The following is a 17,332-nucleotide window of genomic DNA, read 5'->3' on the forward strand; positions in this document are numbered from 1 at the left end:
CATTAAAAGTGTGGTGACAATGAGAGGTGGAACATGAACAATAAGAACAAGGGTGCCGAAAATAAAAACGTACAAACTAATTTAATTGGTACAAAATTATGAAATATTGTTAATTTGATCCGTCAAAATGGAACTCTTACATATATCTATTTTTATCCATAAACAATTTGTGGTGGTTTTTCATAATTTTAAGTGACTTGTCTTTTTTTAAGAAACTCATTTGAGGGACTTGTCTTTTTTTTTTAAGAAACTCATTTGTTTTATATGTTCAATAGATAACAAAATTAACATATGACAAAATAAAAATAGTAATTAATAACTACATTTTAACAAAAAAATGCTACTTTTCATCAAAATATAAGTTAAAAAATAAAATAAAATAACAAATTATGGCATCATGAATAGATCACACTGTCTCGTAACGAGTCTTTTAATTTTGTTTATATTGTTTTACATTTTATTGTATAAATCATTTTTCTATCTAATATATTTGTATCAAATGTCAAGACTCTAATAGTGATGATTAATAAGAAACAAATTAAAAATAAAGCTTTTTTTAACGAGACTATTGTTTCTTTTTTGCAGTCATTAATTGATGTTTCAGGCTTTTGCCTTTTAGCATGGCTCTATTTAGGTTCCATTTATGTTTTACTTTTCTCAATCAAGTTATCATATAGGACATTACGAGAGAAAATACATGACTCTATTTAGATTCTATTTTTATGTTTTACTTTTCTCTATCAAGTTATCATATATGACATAACCAGAGAATGAAATACACATAGAGAGATAAAGAAAACTTACGACTTAGTCTAGCGAGGAGGAGAGTGACAGCCGCAACCAACAAATCTCACGGAGACCAGAGGCCGATCGCCAGAGAGGAGGGAGAAAGCAAGTGTGGAAAATGAGATAAATCTGGCGACGATGGATCTGAGGAGTAGGTGAGTCGTCTGGCAGTGGTGTTTTTCTTCCATAAAGTTCTGTGACTATTTTTCAGGCGGCCATATTATATTTTTTGGGTTTACCTGTTCTCGCCACTCTCAAACATTGAGTTAAAAAAGATGTTAAGATATATTTTTGGTATTTTTATAGAATTTAATAATATAGTTTCCTTGTTTACTTCAAATAAGGGTCGTTTTGATATTTTCAGTGATTTTCTGAATTTTTGTTTAATTTTCAGTGATTTTATGATGTTTTTGTTAATTAACAATATAATTTCTTAGTTAATCAGGTATATTAGTGATTCTTTTATAACTAAATTACATAGTTATAACATATATATATATATATATATATATATATATATATATATATATATATATATATATATATTAGCAAGCTTAAAACCGAGGAGGCCATGGCCCCCTTGGCCCCCAACGAGGATCCGCTACTGGTGACAATTGTTAAGATTAAAAGTGTAGAACATTAAGGGGGTTTGCGAGATTTCTTATTCAAAAACAAGTTATGCTTTTTAGTAAAAGTGTTTATTAGCTTATTAAAAAAATGTTTGGTATAGTATATCCGGTATCAAAATGTAATAAACAGATGAGTTAATTTTTAATGTTTGATATATGGTGTTTATATGCATAATTAGGAAACAACTTCTGAAAAACTCATTAAATCTATCCTAATAAATAAGGATCCGAGTTGCCACTTGTCAACTTCTCATCCATATTGTGTCTAGGTGTCATTTTCTTAATTATTTTTTATTTTTTTCTTTGCAAAATATCATTTTTTTAGTTTTTTCTTTTCCATCTTTCATTTATTACAACCTACAATCAATGATTGAGTTTTAAAATTCAAACTACATATCCTATAGTTTGAAATTCAAACTACCCGTTATTTAATCCAGGTTCTTGTTCACTTACATGCTTCTTTACAAGAACATTTAATATTGTTTAAACCCATTTATTGTTTAATTTATAAGTTTTTAACTAAATAGGTGTTTTTAACAAACTTATTTACTTAATAGTTATACTTTTAAATTTATTTACCAAACGAGGTTATTAAGCAATTTAATAGAAAAAAAACCCTCATACTCTAATTCAATAATTCTATCGCTCTTAGATTGGAAAGAATGATAACATTCTTAGCACTTTGTCATATCATTTTTTTGTCTGTCACATTGTTAACATATTTTTTAACATTTCATAAGGAGTGGTAGCACCTCTAGCACTCCTTTTTTGTTTTGTTTTTTTTTTCATTTTCTTTTTCAAAGTTAAATTAATTATATTTTTTAATACACAAACATTTTCATATTAAATAAATTTTATTTTTTTTAAAAAACAAACAATTAATATTAAATAAATTTTATATTTTTTAAAACACAAAGAATTAACATTAAATAAATTAATTTTTTAAAAACACAAACATTTCATTTAAATTAAAAATTTGCAATAAATTAAAACTTAAAATGCCTAAAAACAATAATTAATAATTCAAACCACGACTTAATATTTAGAAACATGACTTAATACATAGAAACACACATTAATACATAAAAAAACACATTGCATAACTAAACCTCACTTCATAAAAAAAACATACTTTATCAAAAAACACACTTCATAACTAAAGAAAGAAGTATTTTTCTGAAAATTTGCCTTCCAAATCGTCTTTCGATGGCATATTAAGATCAAGACTGTCAATCGTCCAAAAATGATCAGTCAAATGGCGGTGAAGAGCGACATGGATTATTGTATTGTTGACTATCCTTATTCTATGTATCCATTCTTGACCACCATATTCAAGTGGTTGTGTATCGGGGATGACTTCATTCTCATCGTACACACATATCGGGTTTCCTTCTTGTTTTGGTATCATATTATGCAATATGATACACAAATACATCACCTCTGTCATAGTAGAAACTTCACAAAACAAAGATACTTTGGCAACTATCTGCCAATGTTTTTTAAGTGCTCAAAATGCTCGTTCAATATCTTTTCTTGCTTTTTCTTTGTGTAACACCCTGTTTCGGGACGCTTTTTAATTCAGGGCTCGTGGGTCGTAATTCGATCATGTAAATGCGTTAAGCTTTGAGGAGGTAATGTTTGGACCTTATTGAAGGTTAATAATATTGGTTATGAGGTTTAAGCCCTTGTTTCGTGTGTTGGAAACAAAGGGTAAAATGAGAAAAGTTATATCGGGCTTCTTGTATGGATTATGGATTTAGGTCGACATGTCTTAAGCAAAAAATAACTAGATAGAATTGTGGGGCTCTTCAATACCTTTTCGTATATATAAACGGAAGAAAACGAAGTTGAAATGAAGAAGTTATGATTGTTTGAAGTTGAATTGAGAGTTGGGGATTTTTCCCTACACAGGGTGTAGGAGAGCTACACATGGTGTAGATGCTGAAATCAGATCGCGGGGTTAATGATCTAGTCATGACATAGGTTATGCTAGGCAAAGTGTAACCGCTGCTGACAAAAACCATAATCCTAAGGTTTTGAGCCCTATTCAAGGGCTCTAACTTCTTTGAACCCTTCCCATTACCAGCCTCCGTCACCTTATAACGTTACTTTGAAAACCTAGCTACCAATTACGAGTTTTAGAAGCCTTAGTGTGATTTTATGTGCAATCTTGAAAGAGTCCATTGGAGATGCAAGTGAGAGCTCCAAGCTTTATTGATCTAGACTTTGCACTTCATCACCTATCTCTATAAGGTATACAACTAGCATCTTGATGTTCCTTTTGTTAGATCTAATTAGCTCATGGGTTTTTATCTTTTGCCCCTTAATCTTGGTCCTTGTGGATATGTGTTACTCTAGACCATTTGAATGCCTCCTTCAGACTTTTTTGAGATTACAGAGTCATAAAAATGAGATCTTGGGAACTCTCATCCATCCATGCATGATTTCTTGAGCACAAAGTGTCATCTTGGAGTTAAAGTTTGGTTGTGTGTGCATCTTGGCCATGGAAAGGGATCAAATCACATACTTTGTCCACTAAGACATTCATTTAGATCATATATGGGAGTTTGAGAGTTTGGCTTGTTGCCTTAAGAGGTTAATATAATTTCTAGGGATCAGGGGCTCTATGTAAGGCAAAGCTCTATGCTAGGCGTAGATTAGTTATGACAAATGTAAGTTAACTAACAGTTGACCATTGACTTTTTGATTGGTTTGACTTTTGGTCAACCATTTTACGACTTAGTATGGGAAGGGAAAAATGTTTTTTTTCCCAAAAGGTTTAATTGTGAGCCTAGACCTTTCATGGGCTAGCTATTTCCTCGACTGTTAATTAGGGTTCTCTTGTGGATATGTTTTGCAAATGTAGGCTTGATATCGTCAGATTGAGTGGGTGGTTTATCTTTTCTTCAGGGTTGAGGCGAGTCTTCTCAATGCACATGTAAGTCAAAGGCACCAATATAGGATGCTAGCTGTCTTTGTGATACTTGCATGGAAGACCCCAGGGGTAGCCTGTGAGATTTGTATGAGAGACCCTGGGGGTAGACCATGACATTTGTATGAAAGACCATGGGGGTAGCCCATGGAACTTGTGTGTAAGACCTTAGGGTACCCAAGGTTATGACATCCCTAATTTCATGGCCAGAAAAGACCGATTTGTTTATGCTTATTTAAAAATCAAAGTATCCATCTTAAATAATGATATTGCAGAACTTGTTTCTAGAAAACATGATAAATATATTATCAAAGCATTTCCAAAGAAATGAAATTTGTTTATATTAAAAACATTGGGATGTCATCGTCAATACATAAACGTAACCATAAACAAACCTTACATTCATTTAAACTAATGATCTACATCTCCATTAATCTCTATATGTAATGTAGTTTCGTATCGACACCTGTGATACAAATAAACTTAGTCGGTCAGGTTGGGAAACCGGGTGAGTACATAGGGTTTTCAAACAACAAAAATATAGTTATTATGTTTAATCATCAAACAACTAACCCAACTTCCCATCCCCATTATCCTTTTTATTCTTAAGGATCAACCCTAAGAATCATTTATTTTTATTCATTCATTCCTAAGGATTGTCCTAAGGAATAGACACGAAGTCCATTGTTGTCAGGGTTTATCTAACAGGCACTAAGTCCATAGATATCGGTGTTATCTATTATGCACTCCATAGCTGACAATGTTCATCTATAGGGTACTAAATCCATAGTTGCCAACGTTCACTTATAAGGAACTAAGTTTACAGCTTTCAGGGTTTTTAGAGCACAAAGTTACGCAAGACTACGGGTGGACACGATACCATTTGGGTGATCGTAGACAAACTAACCAAATCCGCACACTTCCTACCAAAGGAAGCGACGTATAAGATGGAAAAGCTGACAAGAACGTATCACAAGGAGATTGTGAGATAGCACAGTGTGCCAATATTCATTATCAAGGATAGGGATAGTCTATTCACCTCGCATTTTTTATTGTCATTACAGAAGTCTTTGGGAACCCAACTAGACATGAGTACAGCTTACCATCCCTAAACAGACGGTCAGAGTGAGAGAAACATTCAAACATTGGAAGATATGATTCGTGCCTGTGTGATGGACTTTGGCAAAGCATGGGACGCTCACCTACCACTGACTAAGTTCTCTTATAATAGTAACTACCACGTCGGCATCAAAGCCACTCCGTTTGAGGCACTATACGGACGTAAGTGCATATCACCATTATGTTGGGCTGAAGTTGGAGACTCCCAATTGGCTAAGGGGTCAAATGACCTATAGCACCCTTACCGGCCCTGAGATCATATAGGACATGACAGAGAAGATCGTTCAGATCCGTGAGCGACTAAAGGCACCTCGAGATCTACAAAGGAGCTATGCGGATAAACAACGCAAACCCTTGGAATTCCAGGTTGGTGATCGTGTGTTGTTGAAGGTCTCACCCTGGAAGGAAATGATAAATTTTGGAAATGTGGGAAACTGTTGGAAAATATTTATATGTGATTGTCACTTGAAATAAGTTGAGTCCTTTTATATATCTGTCTAACAAACATTATCAGAATATTTCAGGTTGGAAAGATGTTGAAGATTCAACAAGTGTTTGAAGAATCAGATGTTGGAGCACTTAAAGCTTACACGGAGCACCTGTTGTTGACATAGATCACTTGCTAAAAGCTAGTTGGATCATCATGATCTCAGATGGCACATCTAGATCATATGTGGAGCATCAAGACACTGATGGATCATTTGGAATGTTGATGGCTCATCAGAAACATTATTAACTTATCCATAACTCTATGACTCAACAAGAGTTGATGGCTTAACAGGAACACTTGGTGTTTCAAATCAAGTCAAGGGATCAACATGATCACATTGATGGCTCAACAAGGTTGCACATGGCACATCATGTACAATGAAGGACATCCAAATGTCCAAAGGAATATGAATTCCGTCCATAACCTATCATGAACATGTGGCGGTACATCTTCAAATTTAAGTCACAGTCCAACACTCAAGTAACAACTTAGCTTGGTCAACAACACTTCAATGTTGATCAAGAAGGTTCAAGAATTATGAAGACTCATAACTTGGATGGAACCCTAATAGAATACTAACGGAATTGGAATGTTCTATCCATTCTCCGTTAAGTAGGGCAAAGGTGTCAACTGATGACTAAGTCATGATGAAGTGTCAACACCTGATTGGTCAAGCCATGTCATGGTCTTTTCCAAAGCCTATAAATAGACTCATTGGGATCCATTATAAAGTTGCTCTTCCTTGCTCATTTCAGATCATTCTGCATAATTGCTGTTTAGATTAGTCTTTAGAGAGCCATTTGAGTGTTTTAGCTTGTCTATCATTCAAACACTTGTAACTGAATCTTGATGAATATGAGACACTTTTGAATCGTTGATATTGAACATATAAAAACGTTTTTGTTATTAACTTGGTGATTCAAAACTCTTTATTTTCCGCATTAATTTGGTGATCATCTTCGACCCATCCTCCGTTGCCTTGGTTGGGAAAGTAGGGGTCGTCGGGGTGGTGAAATCCAGCCATTTGACTGTACGAGAAATAGGGTTATAGGAGTTGAATAAAGTTAAAACATGTAAAACATGTAAGTTAAACTAGTTTAGGTAGCAAATACTCCTATAGTATTTAAATTCTTGTGTTTGATTCTAGTAACGATTTGGTAAGTTTTGACTTGTTGCTTACTACGATCATTCCTCGATATACGTTGGTCCAATCTTGGGCAAATATAGTTGATCACGCTATATTTATCCAAAATCTGATTACATATATCGAGGCTTAATCGTAGTGTCAACTTGTCTAAATACTTGTTTTATACTTAGATATCATGAAAATAATTTGTTGTATGCATGTAATTGTACTTAAATGAACTATCAATTTAAGTTAAACGTAACGCTGCTCAAGCGTAAAAAGAAAAATGTTCTGTCAGAGAGTGTTAGTCCCTGAAGCATTTATAGTTTGTATATCTTATGTGGTTCGATATACGTAGTTCACTATAAACATTGCTCTGATACCAATCTGTCACACCCCCAAACTTGAACGGCGGAAACGTTCGGGGGCGGATGACTTCATGTGGTAGTGTAACAATAGAATACATAGTAAAGAAAGCAATACAACCATCACATATATAATTGAAAGTTTACATTTGTCAAAAGTTTACATGTTCAAAACCAATTACAATATGATGTCAAAATATGAGATTAAACTGGCGCCGCAGCATCCCTTCATCAAAAGCATAATGATACCTGAAATTACTGATTCCCTGGGACATACAAGTAATTTTGAAAGAGTAGATCAGCATTTAAGCTGGTGAGTTTCATAAGTATTTAAATGACAATGTTTGTATGAAAATGAAACGTTTTGTCCTTGTTTGTTGGTGTTTAGAAAATCCTATATTTTCTACTAGTATAAAAGTAGCCTTCTCTCAAGACCAATGTTTGTTTCTGAAATGTATGTAAGTGTGAAATAACCAAATGTGTTTGAAAACCTTGTAAATCAATGCATTTTTAATACCCCATATGAGTTTTATAACCATACTATTGACTCGGAATGCCTATACACAACGTTCTTCAGGCGTTGGAATGTTATGACATTTGTTACCCCAAACGGTGGACTGTAGCTAACAGTCAGGGCGCGGGTTGTCAAGCCCGTATAGATCTATACACAAACACCATGCTCCCCCTCCAAGGGATTATGGTATATAATACAGGACTTGAAATGTGTACTCGAACGTACGTGAAGTTTATGTCTCACAAAACCGTGGTATAAAAACAGATTTACGTGTTTAAATGTTCGTTTGTTCTTGTATATGAAAGTGACTTCTTGAAATTCATGTTTCTAGTATGTAAAAATTAGTAATATCCTCGCAAAACTATACCTATTATAGTTTTCTAAAAGTGTGTGTCTCGTTTGTTTAGAAATACCTAGAAAAGGATTCACTTGTTATGAAAGTTTAGATTTTTGTAGAGCCTAAGATAGACAAGTATACATAAAATCTTAGAAAATTTTTAGTTTACACATGCATTACAACAATTTATATTTCAAAAGATAGAATTCTATTGTAACATATTTTATATACGAAAGTTTCCTATAAAGTTTATAAATCACATGTGATTTGGATATATAAAAGCATATAAAATAATTCTTTATGTAACACACGATAATACTCGGGTGTTTTACTTGTATCCCCCCCTTGAAAGAATATAAAAGCATTTAGAATATCTTAAAAAGGTTAATTAAGGGGTATGAACTCACTTGAAAGTTTGAAGATAGCGAGATGGAAAACCGGGCAGAATTTCGTCTTGAGAAACGGATTTTTCTCGGGATTCTCGGGAATCTCGGGAGTAAAATCGACCCTCGGGACTTGAGCAAAAAGACCATAGCTTTGGGTTTGAACGGGCACAGAAATCGAGGCAAGATCGTGAGAGAAAGGAGAGAAATGGGGTGATTTTCCCGGAACCCTTGCATTTCTATTTATAGGGGGTCTGAGAAGCCTCGGTACGCGGGGCGTACGCTCGTACGCAGCGCGTATGCGTACGTCATGCATGAGCGAGTCCTCGACTGCCTCGGCTTCGGATGGGACGAGTCGGATGGGGCGGGTCGGATGGGGCGGGTCGGTAGCTTCGCATAGGGGCGACGTGGACGATCCGAGGCCCTTGATTCGAGTACGCGGGGCGTACGAGGGTACGCAGGGCGTACTCCGGTCCTATCTGCTGACTCCCCTTCGGATATTACCAAGAATATATATTTAAATTTATATTTATTTTAAATAAACTTCTAAAATTCATATCTCCTTCATACGAACTCCGTTTTCGACGTTCTTTATATCCACGCGTAGGTGAGACTACGCTCTACAACTTTTGTTTAGACTCCGTTGGCAAATTCAGAAATTATTTTTATTATTTAATTATAAAATGACATGATTAAGGAATTTTCTTTAAAAATTCATAACTTCTTTATCTGACGTCGGTTTTTGCCAGACTTTTTACCGCTGAAATACCATTGTCGAGACCTTCGATTCTCGTTTAGGTCATTCCGGCCAAAAGTCGCTCGATCTTCGATTCGAGTTTTTAGTTGTCTGTTGCTAAGCCGAACTTGGAAAAATCTTAACTTCAATATACGAAGTCGGATTTGGGCGTTCTTTTTACGTACGATCATGGTTTAATGACATTTAAACATAGAGGGAATTTAAATAGAACTTTTTGGACATTTTATTATCAAAGTTAATTTTTTTATTAACTCAAAAGTGGTTACAATACTTGACTTTTTAGGTCATTACAAAGAGTTGAAATATCGGGTTGTCACATCATCCCCCCGTTAGAGGGAATTTCGTCCCGAAATTTAAAGTAGTAAAGATACTAGTGAACATGAAAGAGATGAGGGTACTTTTGTTTCATCTGATTTTCGCGTTCCCATGTGAATTCAGGTCCCCGCTTGGCGTTCCAGCGAACCTTCACGATGGGTATGTGACTTTTTTTTGTTTGTTTGACCTCTCGGTCCATGATTTCTACTGGTTCCTCCACAAAGTTGAGGCTCTCGTTGATCTCGATCTCGTCGAGTGGAATAACAAGAGTCTCATTGGACAGACACTTTTTCAAGTTCGAGACGTGGAAGGTTGGATGTATGTTACTAAGTTCACGCGGTAGGTTAAGCTTGTAAGCCACAGGGCCGATTCTGGCAAGAATCTCAAAACGCCCTATGTATCTTGGATTTAGTTTCCCACGCTTTCCAAAGCGTATTAAACCCTTCCACGTTGAGACCTTTAATAAAACGTGGTCTCCTACCTGGAATTCCAAAGGTTTCCTCCTTTGGTCAGCGTAGCTTTTCTGTCGGTCTCTAGAGGCTTTCAATCGCTCACGAATCTGAACGATCTTCTCTGTGGTTTCTCGTATGATTTCCGGACCGGTGAGAGTGCTTTCAGGAACTCTTCCTTTAGCTAACTGGGTATCGCCAACTTCAGTCCAGCACAGAGGGGATCTGCACTTTCGACCATAGAGGGCTTCGAACGGAGCAGCCTTTATGCTTGTATGATAACTATTGTTGTATGAAAATTCGACAAGGGGTAAATGGATATCCCATGCCTTTCCAAAGTCAATCACACAGGCTCTTAGCATATCTTCTAAAGTTTGTATCGTTCTCTCACTTTGCCCGTCTGTTTGTAGGTGGTAGGCTGTACTCATGTCTAGCCTAGTCCCCAGGGAACTTTGTAGTGACTGCCAGAATCTTGAAGTGAATCTACTATCTCTATCGGAGATAATGGATATCGGAACACCATGCAGTCGCACTACTTCCCTTAAGTAAGTCCTTGTAAGCTTTTCCATTTTGTCAGTCTCCTTGATGGGTAGAAAATGTGCGGATTTGGTTAATCTGTCGACAATGACCCATATGGTATCGAGTCCACTCGTCGTCTTGGGTAACTTGGTTATGAAGTCCATAGTAATCCGCTCCCATTTCCATTCTGGTATCTCCGGTTGTTGTAGTAATCCTGACGGTTTCTGATACTCGACCTTAACCTTAGCGCAAGTAAGGCATTTACTTACGAAGGCAGCAATTTCTGCTTTCATGTTAGGCCACCAGTACAGTTTCTTAAGATCCAGATACATTTTATCCGAACCTGGGTGAACGGAATATCTTGATTTGTGTGCTTCGGTCATGACTACGTTTCTGAAACCACCATGTTTCGGGGTCCAGATTCGGTCCATGAGATAGTAGGCTCCGCCACCCTTGACTTTTAGATTCTTTTCCATTCCTCGCAGGGATTCACCTGCCACATTTTCAGGTTGCAAAGCTTCCATTTGTGCCTCCTTAATTTGTGTGGATAAGTGGGAATGGATAGTCATAGTCAGAGATTTGACCCTCCGACCAGTGTATTCCTTTCGACTGAGGGCGTCAGCTACCACGTTGGCCTTTCCAGGATGATAACGAATTTCGCATTCGTAGTCATTTAGTAACTCAACCCATCGTCGTTGTCGCATGTTGAGTTCCTTCTGATTGAAAATGTGTTGAAGGCTCTTGTGATCGGTGAAAATAGTACTCTTTGTTCCGTATAAGTAATGTCTCCAGATCTTCAGAGCAAATACCACTTATCCTAACTCAAGACCGTGTGTCGTATAGTTCACTTCGTGTGTCTTAAGCTGTCAGGAGGCATAAGCAATAACCTTCCCTCTCTGCATAAGAACACAACCTAGTCCTTGATTTGACGCATCGCAATACACTACGAAGTCTTCTATCCCTTCGGGGAGGTATAGTATCGGTGCGGTGCACAAGGCCTGTTTTAGCGTCTGGAATGCCTTCTCTTGTTTCGCATCCCAGCCAAAGGCCACGCCTTTCTGGGTTAATGTAGTAAGAGGTTTCGCAATGCTAGAGAAGTTCTTTATGAATCTGCGATAGTAGCCAGCGAAACCTAGAAATTGACGAATTTCTGTAGGTGTCTTTGGTGCCGACCAGTTCTAAATGGCCTTAATTTTGGAGGGGTCCACGTGTATACCTTTCTCGCTAACAACGTAGCCTAAAAATTCGACTCTTCGAATCCAAAATTCGCATTTAGAGAACTTCACATAGAGTTTCTCCGTTCGCAGTGTTTCTAGGACTTTTCGCAGGTGCTGACTATGCTCTTCCTCACTTCGGGAGTAGACAAGTATATCATCGATAAATACGATGACGAACTGATCTAAGTAAGGATGACATACCCTATTCATTAGGTCCATAAATACTGCTGGTGCATTGGTTAATCCGAACGGCATCACTACAAATTCGTAATGTCCATAACGAGTTCGAAAAGCTGTCTTTGGAATATCCCCCTCTAGAACTCGTAATTTGTGATATCCGAATCGTAGATCTATCTTTGAGAAGTAGTTTGCTCCTTGAAGTTGATCGAATAGGTCGTCAATACGGGGTAGAGGATAACGGTTCTTGACGGTAAGCTTGTTCAGCTCTCTGTAGTCGATGCACATACGGAACGATCCGTCCTTCTTCTTTACAAACAGGACCGGTGCTCCCCATGGTGAGAAACTTGGTCTTATGAATCCTTTTTGAAGGAGTTCATTAAGTTGACTGGAAAGTTCCTGCATCTCTGCTGGTGCGAGACGATAAGGTGACTTCGCTACTGGGGTAGCCCCTGGAACTAAGTCGATTCTGAATTCGACTTGGCGTTGCGGTGGTAATCCTGGTAGTTCTTCTGGAAAGATATCGGGAAAGTCGCGTACTACTGAAATGTTCTTGATGTCCTTCAGTTCTTCACTTGTATCAACGATGTGCGCTAGGAATGCTCGACAATCCTTCCGCAAGCACTTTCGAGCTTGGATGCACGAAATGATGCGAAGGTTTGTACTTGATTTGTCGTCGTAGATAACTAATGTTTCGTTGTTAGGGAGATTAAGACGGACTGCTTTCTCAAAGCACATGATGTCGGCGCGAAGAAGACTCAACCAATCCATGTCGACTATGACGTCGAAACTTTTGATTTGGACCGGCATGAGATTGATTGGAAAAGAATGGCCATCTAAAGTTAACGTACAGCCCGTGTATATGCAGTTAGTGTTTTCGGTTTTTCCATTGGCCATATCTACAGTGAATGATTTTTCTAACTTGCTAGGTTTAGGTTTAAGTAAATGAATAAAGTTTTGACTCACGAAGCTTCTCTCCGCTCCACTATCGAATAATATGCATGCATATGAATTATCGAGAAGGAACGTACCAACAACTATAGTTGGGTCAGCTACAGCTTCGTCGTGGCCTATCGCCAAAACTCGTCCCACACCGCCGGTGCCTGCTGCCTTAGGGCAGTTCCTCCTGTAGTGGCCCACCTCGCCACAACCGTAACAAGTCTGGCCTACACCCACACTGGGAACTTGAGTGATCGGTTTTGCGGGGTCCTTGCAGAAACGGGTTGTGTGTCCCTTTCTGTTGTAGTTGGCGCACTGCATTTCCTGGCAAGGTCCATGGTGGTGGTAAGTGCATTTGTTGCACTTTGGACGGTTACCTACATAAGGCTTTTTTGGGTAGGTATTTGTAGGAGCTGTAGTAGGTACAGTGGCAGCATTCACTGAAACCAGTTGTTTCTTTGCGGATTCTGGGGAAGACCCACCCTTCCCTTTATTCCATACTCTCTTCCTGTTGTTGTTGTTGTTGTTGTTGTTGTTCCCTTTCTGTGGTTCTGGTGTAGAAACGATTGAGTTCTGATGACCTCCGTAGTCAATCAGAGATTGTGCCAGTTCCTTAGCACTTTCAAAGGTGTCAGGTTTGGAAGCTAACACGCTTGATCGTATTTGGGGCATCAATCCCCAGATGTACCTTTCTATTTTCTTGCTCTCGGGAGCAATCATATCTGGGCAAAGGATTGCCAGATCGCAAAATCGGTTGGTATAAGTTGCGATGTCGGTACCAACCATTCTGAGAGTCCATAGTTCGTGTTCGAGCTTTTGAATCTCTCCCCGTGGGCAGTATTCTCTCATCATCATGGCTTTTAGGCTTTCCCAGCTTATAGAGTTTGCCACAATCAAGGTAAGTACTTTAATGTGGCCATTCCACCAAGTTAAAGCTCTATCAATAAGGGTGAAAGTTGCAAATTTGACTTCGCTGTGCTCGGGACAGGAGCAGATTTCAAAGACTGACTCTGTCCTTTCAATCCACTGTCTCAGGGCTAACACACCACCATATCCATAAAACATCCGGGGCTTGGCATTAGTAAAGTCCTTATAGATGCATTCTCGGGGTGGTCAATGACTCTCGCCATGGTTGGATGGGTGTGTGCCAGATCCCGAGCCATTAGTACTCGAGTTATTGATCTGTGACATGGCAGCTGCTACCGCTGCGGTGGCTGCTGCTTGGAACATAACAACATCAAATTGGGGTGGTGGAGGTGGTAGTGGTACAGGTGCTTCCCCACCGTTGTTTCGCCTTGGATTCCTACGCGGAGGCATCCTTCAACTATAGGTTGAAAAGGTAAAGATAAGAATTCCATAGAATAGAAAATGTATGTGTCTCATGAACTAAACTGCTATAGTTCAACAACAGATGATAGTATGAGTCTTAAAATACAAGAATGAAAGTTATTTGTAAGACTGCAAATATGAATCAAGCATTTGGTTTCTCGATGACTTTTCAAGGTTTGAACGAAATACTCAACGTAGTAATAATAGTGTCACTTATATTAATATAAAAGTTGATACAACGATCATGAAAATTTGACCCCTATAAGGGTCCCCGATTACAAAGTTCGAGAAATTTAAAGACTTTTAGCCGAGGTCCTAAACTATAACAAAATTTGAGTCTATGACAAGCACTACTTGCGACGTAGGTTGCGCTTGGAGCTTGACTCTGTATCTGATTGCTTCGACTCCATTAGACGCCTATCAAAAGCGGCTTGTTGTTCCCTTAGTTCAATGAGGGCTGCAATCATTTGCGCTTGGAATGCCTCGGTTTGGAGTTGAGCATTGTCTTGTATCTTGTCCAGCCTACGGATGTCAGAAGTGTGAATCTGCACTTCCACGTTGACATCCCGGAGTCGGCTAGCTTGAACTCCGGACTGATAGGACTGATTGGCTAGCTTACCCACCATTACCGGGAGTGCCCGATCAGCCGAACCTCCGCCGCGGACATCATAGAAGTCCCGGCACATGCCGTAGGGAGGGCGTAAGTTCTGTTGTTGGCTTCAATGATGGAGGTGACTTCCCCAGACGGGAGTCGGTCCTTGAAAGTTCCTTACGAAGACGGGAGGTTGAACGGGTGGTGGATTGATCACTTCCGGTTCTGAGTCGGTACCGGAGTCATCATCCACTTCTATGGGTTCCTCGTCCTCTTCGGGATCATCCTCGACCCATCCTCCGTTGCCTTGGTTGGGAAAGTAGGGGTCGCCGGGGTGGTGAAATCCAACCATTTGACTGTACGAGAAATAGGGTTATAGGAGTTGAATAAAGTTAAAACATGTAAAACATGTAAGTTAAACTAGTTTAGGTAGCAAATACTCCTATAGTATTTAAATTCTTGTGTTTGATTCTAGTAACGATTTGGTAAGTTTTGACTTGTTGCTTACTACGATCATTCCTCGATATACGTTGGTCTAATCTCGGGCAAATATATAGTTGATCACGCTATATTTGTCCAAAATCTGATTACATATATCGAGGCTTAATCGTAGTGTCAACTTGTCTAAATACTTATTTTATAGTTAGATATCATGAAAATAATTTGTTGTATGCATGTAATTGTACTTAAATGAACTATCAATTTAAGTTAAACGTAACGCTGCTCAAGCGTAAAAAGAAAAATGTTCTGTCAGAGAGTGTTAGTCCCTGAAGCATTTATAGTTTGTATATCTTATGTGGTTCGATATACGTAGTTCACTATAAACATTGCTCTGATACCAATCTGTCACACCCCCAAACTTGAACGGCGGAAACGTTCGGGGGCGGATGACTTCATGTGGTAGTGTAACAATAGAATACATAGTAAAGAAAGCAATACAACCATCACATATATAATTGAAAGTTTACATTTTTCAAAAGTTTACATGTTCAAAACCAATTACAATATGATGTCAAAATATGAGATTAAACTGGCGCCGCAGCATCCCTTCATCAAAAGCATAATGATACCTGAAATTACTGATTCCCTGGGACATACAAGTAATTTTGAAAGAGTAGATCAGCATTTAAGCTGGTGAGTTTCATAAGTATTTAAATGACAATGTTTGTATGAAAATGAAACGTTTTGTCCTTGTTTGTTTGTGTTTAGAAAATCCTATATTTTCTACTAGTATAAAAGTAGCCTTCTCTCAAGACCAATGTTTGTTTCTGAAATGTATGGAAGTGTGAAATAACCAAATGTGTTTGAAAACCTTGTAAATCAATGCATTTTTAATACCCCATATGAGTTTTATAACCATACTATTGACTCGGAATGCCTATACACAACGTTCTTCAGGCGTTGGAATGTTATGACATTTGTTACCCCAAACGGTGGACTGTAGCTAACAGTCAGGGCGCGGGTTGTCAAGCCCGTATAGATCTATACACAAACACCATGCTCCCCCTCCAAGGGATTCTGGTATATAATCCAGGACTTGAAATGTGTACTCGAACGTACGTGAAGTTTATGTCTCACAAAACCGTGGTATAAAAACAGATTTACGTGTTTAAATGTTCGTTTGTTCTTGTATATGAAAGTGACTTCTTGAAAATCATGTTTCTAGTATGTAAAAATTAGTAATATCCTCGTAAAACTATACCTATTATAGTTTTCTAAAAGTGTGTGTCTCGTTTGTTTAGAAATACCTAGAAAAGGATTCACTTGTTATGAAAGTATAGATTTTTGTAGAGCCTAAGATAGACAAGTATACATAAAATCTAAGAAAATTTTTAGTTTATACATGCATTACAACAATTTATATTTCAAAAGATAGAATTCTATTGTAACATATTTTATATACGAAAGTTTCCTATAAAGTCTATAAATCACATGTGATTTGGATATATAAAAGCATATAAAATAATTCTTTATGTAACACACGATAATACTCGTGTGTTTTACTTGTATCCCCCCCCTTGAAAGCATATAAAAGCATTTAGAATATCTTAAAAAGGTTAATTAAGGGGTATGAACTCACTTGAAAGTTTGAAGATAGCGAGATGGAAAACCGGGCAGAGTTTCGTCTTGTGAAACGGATTTTTCTCGGGATTCTCGGGAATCTCGGGAGTAAAATCGACCCTCGGGACTTGAGCAAAAAGACCAGAGCTTCGGGTTTGAACGGGCACAGAAATCAAGGCAAGATCGTGAGAGAAAGGAGAGAAATGGGGTGATTTTCCCGGAACCCTCGCATTTCTATTTATAGGGGTCTGAGAAGCCTCGGTACGCGGGGCGTACGCGTACGTCATGCATGAGCG

This window comes from Lactuca serriola, chromosome 8, assembly GCF_051521515.1.
Source record: "Lactuca serriola cultivar US96UC23 chromosome 8, Lser_US96UC23_V15, whole genome shotgun sequence".
NCBI classification, from domain to species: domain Eukaryota; kingdom Viridiplantae; phylum Streptophyta; class Magnoliopsida; order Asterales; family Asteraceae; genus Lactuca; species Lactuca serriola.